The following is a 12,551-nucleotide window of genomic DNA, read 5'->3' as shown; positions in this document are numbered from 1 at the left end:
GGGTGAATTTTCCGCATTCCAGAAATTATATGATAAAATCAAGCCCCGACTTATCCGTGAGTATATACGGTATTATGTCTCTCGCGTGACAATGTAACTCATGCATTAGCCTTAGGTGAGATAAATACTTGGGAGAAAGTTCACGGGAAAAAAATCGACACTACCGGGTACTGTGTAGTGAATCATCTTCCTCATCTTCTTCTTCTTCTATTTTCAGCTGCTCCCGCTAGGGGTCACCATCTTCCATATCTTCCTGTCCTCGTCATCTTGCTCTGTCACCCTCATCACCTCCATGTCCTCTCTCACCACATCCCTAAACCTTCTCTTGGGCCTTCCTCTTCTCCTCTTCCCTGGCAGCTCTATCCTTAGCACCCTTCACTCAATATACTCAACATCTCTCCTCTGCACAGGTCCAAAATGCCCCCCCTGAAACTTTTCCCTGCGAGGACAGGACAAAACCTTTAATTCTTCTGGCATCTGGGCACCTCCTGGCAGGTGGCACAAGTGCATTGAGAAGGGTGGAGATGACATTGAGAAACGACATGATCAGTGTTTTGAAGGTTCGCTCCATTTCCTAATAAATCTCATTTTCTAACTTTAGCTCGACTCCCCCTCGTATAGTTTCATAAATTAAATACGTGCATTTCGAAGGTTTTGGCGCAGCTGTCACGGTGTTAGGATGCCTGGCACTGCCCACATTATCTGTGGCTTTTGACAGACTTGTGCAGCCTGGTGGTGGAGCAGCGCCCTCTACAGGACAGACTGCGGCCCTCGGCGACTCAGATCGAGAGAAGCAGGTCAGGAAACTGAGGGGCCGGCGCATGATTTCCTGTGCCACTACTTAATTAATTACTAAAAAAGATATTTTCTCCCGAACAGAAAATTATATTTAGAGATTTCTTTGACACGATGCTGCTAATTATGCAGAAAATATTCTCTGACACTGTGTCACATTACATAAAGGAAGACTGTGTTAGAATGCAATAAATTAGATAAAATAGTTGTCTGCCACTGGATAATTAACCTCGATACAATAACGATATTTAAAAAGTCTTTAATAAAATATGGAAAATTCCCCCATAATTAAAAAATTTAAATTACATTTCAAACACATGTTGTACCGCGGTGCTCTAAGTGATGTCAGCCCCTTTATGCCACTGTGCTATGGGCTAATTTTTAAAATGCCTGGGGGAATATCTTAATAATTAAAAAGACGCATCTCTTATGACAGCAGCACAGTCGTCAGCGTGGACAGAGTGGAGGGACATTAGAAATGCAGCAGACGCCCATGTAGGCCATCTGCTTGCAACCCATGGGTGGCCACACTGGTACAGACTGGCACAGTGAGCCCCTTTTGATTAGCGGGTGCTTTGTACCATCATGACCGGCATACGAGACGCTGCCAGTGTTTGCAAATGAAATGCTGCTGTGGCCAGTGACAGTGACGATATGGCCAACAGGTCGGGGTTGGGGTCAGCAATGAGGTGTGCAACAAAAAATATTCAATAAATAATAAAATAAATGCACAAGTTACTCCCTGCAATCGCGCTGTACTTCTAATGTGGCTGGAGACATGACTGCAGGTAATGGAGGCTGAGCTCAAGCAGACATGCGTGACTTTTGTGGTTTGTGGACAAAGTGGTCAGACCCGACCCTAATTCTATGCCCAGTGTGTTGCCTTTGTGTTTTTTTTCTTTCTATCCTATGTGGTTTGCATGTTCTCTCTTTGTCACAGTGGGTTTTCCCTCCACATCTCAAAGGATTTATAGTGTAATTGACAACACGGATTGGCTGGCATCTGAACTGGGAGAGATTGTACCTTACCTGGCTGTGAGGCCTTTCAATGACAGCATCCTGACCAGGTTGGTTAGTGGTACCTTTCCTGGCTGGGAGGCCATTATAATGGATGTGCAAGGGGAAGACTCCTTTACCAGGGCCTGTGCATCCCTCTGGTGTTGTTGGACACCTGCACGGCTTCATGGGAGTTGTAGTTTTGGTGTGCTTCACCATTTGGACACCCGCACTACCTCATGGGAGTTGTAGTTGTGTGCTTTACCATTTGGACACCCGCACGGCTTCATGGGAGTTGTAGTTTTGGTGTGCTTTACCATTTGGACACCCTCACGGCCTCATGGGAGTTGTAGTTGTGTGCTTTACCATTTGGACACCCGCACTGCCTCATGGGAGTTGTAGTTGTGTGCTTTACCATTTGGACACCCGCACGGCTTCATGGGTGTTGTAGTTTTTGTGTTCTTTACCGTTTGGACACCCGCACGGCTTCATGGGAGTTGTAGTTGTTGTGTGCTTTACCGTTTGGACACCCGCACGGCTTCATGGGAGTTGTAGTATTGGTGTGCTTCACCATTTGGACACCCGCACGGCTTCATGGGAGTTGTAGTTGTTGTGTGCTTTACCATTTGGACACCCGCACGGCTTCATGGGAGTTGTAGTTTTGGTGGGCAGCCCTGTTGAGGTCCTTGCAGGTGTTGCCAGAGGCAGGGTCTCTTGTCACAGGGTGGTTCCACCTGACTTTGGAGATACTTCCTGGAAGAAATGCGACAGCACCATAAATACTCCAGGTCCAGTATAAAGGAAACTGCTCCTCTTCACCCAGAAAGTGAGGGCTGAGTGAGTAGTAGATGGGTGAAGCTCCCTCGGGAGGAGCGGAGAAGGCAAAAGAGTTGTATGGCTGGAATAGTTGACTTTGTGAAAAAAGAAACCTGTTGAAGGGATTGGTGGCACTACATGTATATATTTGCACCTGGAGCTGTGTCTGTGCTGTTGCGTCTGGGGTTTGGGGGCCTGCAAGGCCCCCTTAGTGGTCACAGGAGGTACTCTGGCAACTATATACTTGTCCCCTGTGTGAGCCGCCCTGTCTAGAGTTGGCTCGTATCTTGTGCCCAGTGTTTCACAGGCGGACCTCAGCAAAAGGAAGCCTAGAAGTTAAATGACAACTTGACATCAGAAAAGCAGAAAATCAAATAAGTCCTAAACAGAACCAGGGTGCCAATCCTGCCAACAACCCTAAAATGAGGGGAAATTAGACCTGCTGACCGCCGCCTCTACTCTTATAAGTGACAGCTCTACGATGGCACCTACTGGCTTGTGTGCGTCCTTTTTTATTTTAAGAACTTTAGGGGATAAGAACAGTTGGGATAAGTACACTTCAGTCAGGTCTCCTCTTCACCTCCAGTAAAGGCTCAGCTCTTTTATTCTTTCCTCATAACTCATCCTCTGTAGCCCTGAATCAGCCTCGTCGCTCTTCTCTGGACCTTCTCTTGTGCTGCGATGTCTTTATGGAGACCAAAACTGCCCACAGTACTCCAGATGAGGCCTCACCAGTGTGTTATAAAGACTGAGCAGAACCTCCTGTGACTTGTACTCCACACATCAAGGCGCTATATAACCTGACAGTCTGTTAGCCTTCTTAATGGCTTCTCAACACTGTTGGAAAGTCGATAGCTTAGAGTCCACTATGACTCCTAAATCCTTCTCATAGGGTGGACTTTTGACTTTCCGGCCTCCCATTGCGTATTCAAACCTAACACTTTGACCTCCTACATGTCACACTTTACATGTACTGACAGTAAACTTCATTTTCCACAAATCTCACCAAGCTCTGTGATGACTCAATGGATTTTAGATTATCTGACAATCCACCAATCTTGGTATCATCAGCATACGTCACCAGCTTGTTCTTTATTTTCCTATCTAAATCAAATCTTGAGACGAGATGAGACTTTGGCCAAGAGATTTTTTCAAGTCCCGCCCTCCTCTCAACGGCCCAAGAACACCAACCCCCTGGGCGGGCACTACCCACTAGCCACTTCACGTCTCTGCCACTCTCACGTATGGTGAAGCGGATGTACAATTTAAACAGATTGTTATTTTCATGGGAATTGTTACATATGCACAATAGACCTAACTATGCTACATTACAGCAAGTAATTAACCATAATTAAAAAAATAGTAAAACGTAATAAATTGAAAGTTTCATCTTGTGTTCGAGTTATTCGTTGCGTTCTACGTTTTCGTTCTGTTTGGCTTTGAAATTAACACGCAAATACTTTTTAAACTTACACTTTTACAGTAAAACTTCAGTAAAAACAATATTTGGAATGAACTTTTCTTCAATATCACATTGAATTGTGATTCTGTGTTTGATTTACATCGTGACAACTCACCGTGTAACTGCCCGTGAGTGAATTTCATTTCTTTCTCTCTAATAAATGCGTGCGTGCGTGACAATAGATAAATAGATAGATAGATTTTAGTATAGTCGGCAGGATCACAACATTACATAGATAGATAGATAGATAGATAGACAGATAGATAGATAGATAGATAGATAGATAGATAGATAGATAGATAGATAGATAGATAGATAGATAGATAGATAGATGTGAAAGACACTAAATGATAGATAGATAGATAGATAGATAGACAGATAGATAGATAGATAGATAACTTCAGTAAAAACAATATTTGGAATGACCTTTTCTTCAATATCACATTAAATTTTGATTCCGTATTTGATTTACATCGTGACAACTCACCGTGTAACTGCCCGTGAGTGAATTTCGTTTCTTTCTCTCTAATAAATAAACCGACTTTTTCGAGTGTTTGTCCCTGTGATTTGTTAATTGTCTTAGTAAAAGCTCTTCTAACAGGAAACTGTAAATGTTTTAATATAAATGGCATGTCAAGATCTCCTTTGGTGTCTCCCCTGAAGATGGACTACATCACCTTTCTTGTCGTCTGTTAATATTTGACATGTCAGAATTGTTCGACCAATTTTTAATATAACTACTCTTATCTTATTGCATAGCCCATCACTCAGACAGAAATTACACAATTACATTACGATACGTCCTTCTTTCTAGAGTAATTCAGCCAGTTGAAGACCAGACGGTGTTAACGGTTGTAGATATTCTTTGTGATATTATAAGTTGATATTTTCAATTTCCGCACCATCACCACCAACTGTTTCAGTCTATTGATACGCATTTAACCGATTTGCCGTGTAACCGATCGACAATTTTCACGTTAATTCGTTTGACTTCATCGTTTCCCTGTGCTAGGATTACCCGTGTACTCATTTCTTCTGTTGATAACCCTTCGGGATGAAATTCTACAATAAGATTTGGACATAATAAGTCTTCTTTTATTGGGAGCTTAAAGTGAGGAAAACGTAAAAATTTATAAGAGCTGAGAGCGCAGGAAGTGAGTCTGACAAAAGCATTCACACCAATGAGAGGTGAGAGGACCGCGGGCGAGGGCTGTGAACTGAAAATGGTGGAGAGGAGGGCGGGACTTGGAAAAATCTCATGGCCAAAGTCTCAAGATTTTCTTTTTTTAATAGAGAGATATCATTATATTTTAATAAACTTGTGTGTTATTCTGCAAAACTTTAGCTGAATACTGTAATGAGAAAATCCGGTGTATGTTAACATTATTTTTATTAAATTCGCTCTCGTAGGTTTCTACAGTCGGACCTCTCCCTCACAACACCTGACCGCCATCTCTTAAACAGCTTCATTGGCATCTGGTAAAGTTTCACATTGATTTTAAAATTCTTCTATTTACCTTCAAAGCACTTCATAAATCTGCTCCATTATACCTCCATGACCTCACACACGTTTAGACCCCCAATGGCACTCTTGGGGTCCTCCACATCTGGTCTCCTCATCACCCACCGACTGGACGCCTGATCACCGTGGGCTCCAGGGCTTTTAGTCGTAGTGCTCCTCATGCATGTCTGGAACTCGCTACCACAAAACCTTCAGGGTATCGATGTCCTGCCCAGTCTGAAGACTCAGCCATTGAGATAACTTGCACTACGAGACCTTAGACTGCAGTCGTATGAGCTCAGCTTACTGTTGGCTTTATGATGTCATTGGTTCTGTGGTGTTCTTGGGTATTGGGAGGGGCTCCTCGAAATAAAATGTATTAATATTATTAAACAGATCAGAAGGATGGATTGGTGGATTTCATTGGAGGCACGGAGAGTGGATATATTTTTTGGTAGTGCTTTTCACAACAAACACTAAGGAATCAAGAAACCTAATCACCAATCATTGCAATAAAGTGAGACAAAGAAGGATAACTAGTCATTGTAGATATTATATAGCGCCTTTCCTTCACTCTTAAAGAAAATGATTCCAAAAAGACACTTTGGGATTGTGTAGTTCTTGGGAGATGATGGCTTGATAAAGAACCGTCTCATTCTGAGGATGCTGCATTTGCAAATAAAGATGGGCATCTGGGTTTTAAAAAGGTTGCCCGCTTTCTGTCTAACGGATAGATAGATAGATAGATAGATAGATAGATAGATAGATAGATAGATAGATTTTAGCATAGTCGGCAGGATTACATAAGTTAGATAGATAGTGTAAAAGACTCAAGAGAAAACAACATAAAGGTTTGGGGTTTCCAGCCCCATATATTACAGACAAATCCACAATCAAAACTCAAAAACAGGTCAAATTATACAAACTCAAACAGTTCATATGCGCGGCGCCATCTAAGACGTTGGCGGCCATTTTATAAGGGAGGAGCCGGAAGTGGAGGAATGCTGGGAAGGAACCGTGAGGGAGGATGGGACTGATGACATCAAGAAAGATGGCAGAGGAAGGGCGGAAGTAACGTACTGTGGGAATGAGGCTTATGGTGGCGGAGCGTCTTTTTTCCTGGAATAAAGCAAAGGAGAAAGGTTAGTACCCTGTCACTCCCTGCCGGCGAACGTCTTCCGAAGCACGTTAAGGTCCGTCTGCTGTCTCCTATTCGTGCGTGCGTGACAATAGATAGATAGATAGATAGATAGATAGATAGATAGATAGATAGATGTGAAAGGCACTATATAATAGATAGATAGATAGATAGATAGATAGATAGATAGATAGATTTTAGCATAGTTGGCAGGATCACATTAGTTAGTTAGATAGATAGATAGATAGATAGATAGATAGATAGATAGATAGATGTGAAAGGCACTATATAATAGATAGATAGATAGATAGATAGATAGATAGATAGATCCATCCATTATCCAACCTGCTATATCCTAACCCAGGGTCACGGGGGTCTGCTGGAGCCAATCCCAGCCAGCACAGGGTGCAAGGCAAGAAACAAACCTGGGCAGGGTGCCAGCCCACCGCAGGGCACACACACACAGCACCCACTCGGGACAATTTAGGATCACAAATGCACCTAAGCTGCATGTCTTTGGACTGTGGGAGGAAACTGGAGCAACTGGAGGAAACCAACACAGACACAGGGAGAACATGCAAACTCCATGTAGGGAGGACCCAGTAAGCGAACTCAGGTCTCCTAACTGCGAGGCAGCAGTGCTACCCACTGCGCCACCGTGCCGCCCATCTGGAAAAAATTGGTGCATCACAAACATTTGTAGTAGTGCATTTTCTAACTACAAGGGTGCGTCATTTGTTGGAATGAAAGATGCAGTGCATTTTAATAATACATTACATGCATTGCAAAATACATTCTGACAGATGCTGCAGTGTAAATGTTAAAGCTGACGTCTGCATTAATTACTTAGATTTTAACCCACTTGGACAAGTAGCACTGCTAGTCTGAAAATAAAGAATAGTGGACGTCTCAGTAATGCTGATCTGCTCAGGTCCACAAAACACTCTTGGAAAAAAGAAAACCAACAGTTATGGAAATGTCTGCTGTGGTAGAATAAGAGCACCAAGAAGCCCTGGAATTAAATAATGGGTTTGATTACCATCAAGATTGTGTTCTAATTAAGAAATTGGCTGGAGATTGACTTGCTAAACCGGGACTTCATCGGTTGGCACACTCCATATCTCACTTTTGTTTTGCTGCCATTTAAGGAAAAGGGAAAGCAAATCAGAGAACTGAGTCTTAAAAAATAAAAAGACAATTAAAATGAAGGGACAAGAATTCAATCAACAGCAGAAATTGGTAACTGATGAAGAAAGTGACAGAAAGGAAAACCTGCAGCTACTGTGGCCCTCCAGGACTGGAGCTGAAGCCCCTTGTAATGGATAAGGAGATTACAGGCACTTCATTAGAAAAATGACTTTATGACTTAGTAGTAACCTTTGCCAAATTAGAAAGAATTTGGAAACTTTGCATTGAGAAACAATCAAATAAACTAATAAAAAACAGAAGAAAAACTAAAATGAGAAAAAATGAGTTCCTCGTTACCGATTGCTAAAGCTATGAATACGCGATTGACGAATAAAGGTTTGTAGGCAGAAATTCAATTAGTGGCATTTATAATCAAAGAAAGAGCGAGCGAGCGCTGAACGGGGGTCTGCTGGACGTGGCGCCGCGCGCTCCCCTGGAGCGACTGGCTGGCTGTTTCTAGGTCAGCGCTGAGGCCGCCGCCGCCGCCTGTCTTAATCTGCCCAGCGCTTGCTGATTAAATCCTCACCAAGTGAGCCCCCTGCGCTTTACTGAACGGCTGCCCGTCAGACGGCACCCTGAGATCATCTGGCGAGCGCGCAAACGACTTAACACGCCGGGTGTCTGCGCCCCCACACTTCACGTACACGCGAAGACCCTCCAAGCACACCGACATCTGTAAACACAGTCACGTTGCACAGAAACACGCACTCGGGGTATGAATGGACCGAGGCGGACCTGTGTTCACACTCACGCACACGTGGACGCCCACACAGACTTACCGTGCGCGCTCTCTTGTACGGTTCCATATTCAGGTGCGCAATTACCACCTGTACATATATATATATATATATATATATATATATATATATATATATATATATATATATATATATATATATATATATATATATTGCATATAAATAATGCAAAGAGTACGCGACATTTGGCAATTAACTTTGCAAAATTCTATGATCTGCTTCTCGCAACTGAGAGGGCACCCGTGGCGGATGTTTATCGACTTGCAGACCAACCACACGCGTTACCATCCATACGATCAGATTGTGCTTCAGACTTCGAATGCTATATATATATATAAACTCTTTGTGAAATGTAACAAACGATTAATAATAATAAAATGATATATGTGTGGTGTGCTGGCGCCCTGCCTGGTGTTAGTTTCCTGCCTTGCGTCCTGTGTTGACTGGGATTGGCTCCAGCAGACCCCCGTGACCCTGTAGTTATGATATAGCGGGTTGGATAGTGGATATATGTGTCATTTAAATGTTTTTGTTGCTGATTTAATTCATTCATTCATTCATTTCAAAGGCAGCGCATGCAAACCTATGTAGGGATATCCATCCATCCATTTTCCAACCCATTGAATCCGAACACAGGGTTACGGGGGTCTGCTGAAGCTAATCCCGGCCAACACAGGGCGCAAGGCAGGAACCAATCCCGGGCAGGGCGCCAACCCACACCCACACACCAAGCAAACATTAGGGACAATTTAGAATCGCCAATCCACCTAATCTGCATGTCTTTGGACGGTGGGAGGAAACCCACGCAGACACGGGGAGAACATGCAAACTTATGGAGGAATATTTTGTGCAAAATAAAAAGAAGACAAATACATAAATAAAATAAATAAGCTACAGTGAAAGTGACAATAAATAAATAATAACTACATGAAATACGAGTATAAATAATTAAATGTGTGACGAAATGTACATTTGGATGCTTAAATCTTTATGTATTTTTTTCCGTGACATCACACGCAGTATGGACTGTCACTTACACGCGTCAGCGTTGAGGGGGCGGGATCTAGCGAGTCCTGTTTTTTGATTGGCGAGTCGTAGGTAGAGCCGCTGTAAACTTTCAGCCTTAATTCAAGTGCCACATTTGCAGCAGACACTTCAGATGCGGACCCCTAATGATCAATTCAGAGTCGACGGCTTCGCACAATAATTCATGGCAACTTCTTCTTGCATCCGGAGATGGAGTTCAAAGCGCTAAAGGGTTCCAAAAACACTTCCAAAAATTACCACCCACTGGATGGGGATTTACCGTCAAACCCTGGTTAAATATAAGGCCATACACAAGATTATAAAAAAGGCTCTGCTACACTATGAAGCTCTGAAGAGCACAAAAGGCATACAGTCAGTCATTTTCTAACCCATTTAGTACTGGACAGGGATGTGGGGGTCTGCTGGATCTTATCCCAGCTATAAGGTGCAAGGCAGGAACAAACCCTGATTGGGGCGTCAGTCCATTGTAGGGAAAATACACGAACAGAAAATCTTCAAGATTTGCGACATCGAAGTGAGGAAGCTGTGATTTGAGTAGGTAGGCACCAGTTGACTTGTGTGTGGTGAGAAATGGTCTGCCGTTGTGACGTTTGTCACGCAACACGTGGCGCTCATGTTGAGTGCAGGTGACCTCAAGGACCACAGGACCACACTTTGAACTTTCCTCTATCCAGTGATGTGCGGAGTGTGTTTCTGTCTTATACAGTTTGTTTGAAATACATTTTTGAGATCTGCTCTTTCATTTTGAATAGCCCTTTATTACTGTCTGGCTTTGAAAGTTGCTATTAAGCATGCGCTAACTGGTTATTAGTTTTTTCCCAGTGACCTCATACTGGTTCTGCAACGGTGAATGGGTGGACATTCTGAAATGGCCATATTGAATTAGAAGTGACTGGCTGGTTTCCATAATGAGATCAGACCTGGCCCCGTGTATAACAAACACTAAATAAACAAGGACTGAATGACCGAGGGGGTCTTCTGTGCTCTTCTGTAGTAATGACAGACCCGAAAGGCACCATATTGAATTAAGATGGAGGCGGCATGGTGTGGTGTTATGGGTCCACAGCTCGTTGAGTAAAGGCCATTTTAAATAAATAATCAATGTGCTCGCGGCTTAGCGAGGGACGTTAGGCCATAGTGGGCGCGGGGCGATCCGTAGGGTGTGGGCGTTTCTCACCTAGTGCACAGGTGAGGAACTGCCCACATTCATGATTGTCCCGTGGCTAATGCTGCAGCTGCTGTGGCCCTCGTCATTTTAAAAAGAAGCGCGAGTCGGTTTTAAAGGGAAAAACGATCGGAGATGAAAAGGAAGAAAGAAAACGATCGGAGAGAGAAAGGAAAGGAGAGGACGGAGGTTACCGGGAGCAGGAGAAGAAGCGGGCGGTGCGTGAGTGTGGTGAGCGCGATCGGCTCGTGGACAGCTGCGTGGAAGCTGGGTGTTAGGCCGACACCCAGACGTTTGTGTTGATGTCGCTCCGCTGAGCGATCAGGTAGCGGGAGTGACCAGGGAAGGCGACTGGCCGCGGAGAGGCCATTGAAAGGCAGCGGAAGTCGGGAGACTTGGTGGTGGGAATCCCCAACGTGAGCGACCTGGCCGTTGTGGGAAACCAAGTTCTCCGGGACTGGGATGAGTGCCATACCGGAGCCAGGGATCGGGAGGTCTCCAGTCTCGTGCGTGTGTTTCAGGAGGGCAGCTGCAGAGAGCGTCTTGCCTGCTGCTTGGCCCATACGGGATAAGCAGGTGAGACGCTAACAAACGCTAACAGAAAAGAAGCACCGAGCTTGTTTGTTGTTGTTTTAAAGACTGCTTCCACAAGAAGATTTTAACCTCTGGTTTTAAAGGATTGTTTTTCTATTTATTGGTTTTACTCCTCGTTTTCATTTAATGGATTATTTATTTATTTATTGAAGAACTTGGAGAGTACTGCACTATTTATGAACACTGTTTTTGTTTTTGTTGGTTTTAAATAAAAGCACTACTCATTTTTGCACCACCCCTTGCTCAAGTGTTTATTTGCCTCCACTGACTAGCTCACTCGGTAACATTATCGACGGTGTTGGGTTCAAGGGTTCCCAAACAGCCATGGGAGCGTGGAGCCAGAACCCACATCGTCACACATGGTGGTGCAGTACAGCACAGATCAAGTGCTCTGGAATCGAATCCCTTGCCCAGCCATTGTCTCCAGCTATGCCGGTTTTTGCCTGCCGTGCCCAGAAGACACGCAGTTTAAGCTGGAGTGTGCCCCATGATTTACAGGTTGCCCCACCCAGGGTTGGTTCCTCCTTTCCAAAAGTTGCAATTCCGAATCGCGAGACTAAAAGACTTGGTTGAAATTGACCGTGCAAGGCACTATATACACGAGAGATTGGTCAAGTGGTTTGATAAAGAAGGTCGAGAAAGGATCTTTAAGGTGAAATCGTTAGAAAGAGACAAAGCCACAGGGTGTCTGCTGCCACTAAGGAGTCTAAACTGGGGAGAAAAACAAACAAAAGAGAGAAAAAAAAATATGCCAGATACATCAGAGAGGATCAGAGAGAAAGACAGTAATCCTCAGCTTCTATGGCCTAAATCCTCGGGATTACCGCTCCGCTGCTGCATGATCTGAATTATCTGAATAAGTGGAACACCTTGAATATCAATCACGGCCTGTGTGGAGTGCAGGGGCAGGGCGCCCCCTGGCAGCGGTGCTGGGCATTCACAGACACACACCTAACAGCAGGCACATGGCGTTCTCAAACATTTTAACTTTCTGCTCAGGTGAAAAATTCATCTCCCACCTCCAATGGACCCCATGGCAGGAGGGACAAGATCACAAATCTATGATTCTAGTAGCTTCCCTTATCGTGTGG

This window comes from Polypterus senegalus, chromosome 9 (genome assembly GCF_016835505.1).
Source record: "Polypterus senegalus isolate Bchr_013 chromosome 9, ASM1683550v1, whole genome shotgun sequence".
NCBI classification, from domain to species: Eukaryota; Metazoa; Chordata; class Cladistia; order Polypteriformes; family Polypteridae; genus Polypterus; species Polypterus senegalus.
The sequence above is the reverse complement of the archived record's forward strand: the minus strand, read 5'-3'. Positions refer to the sequence as shown.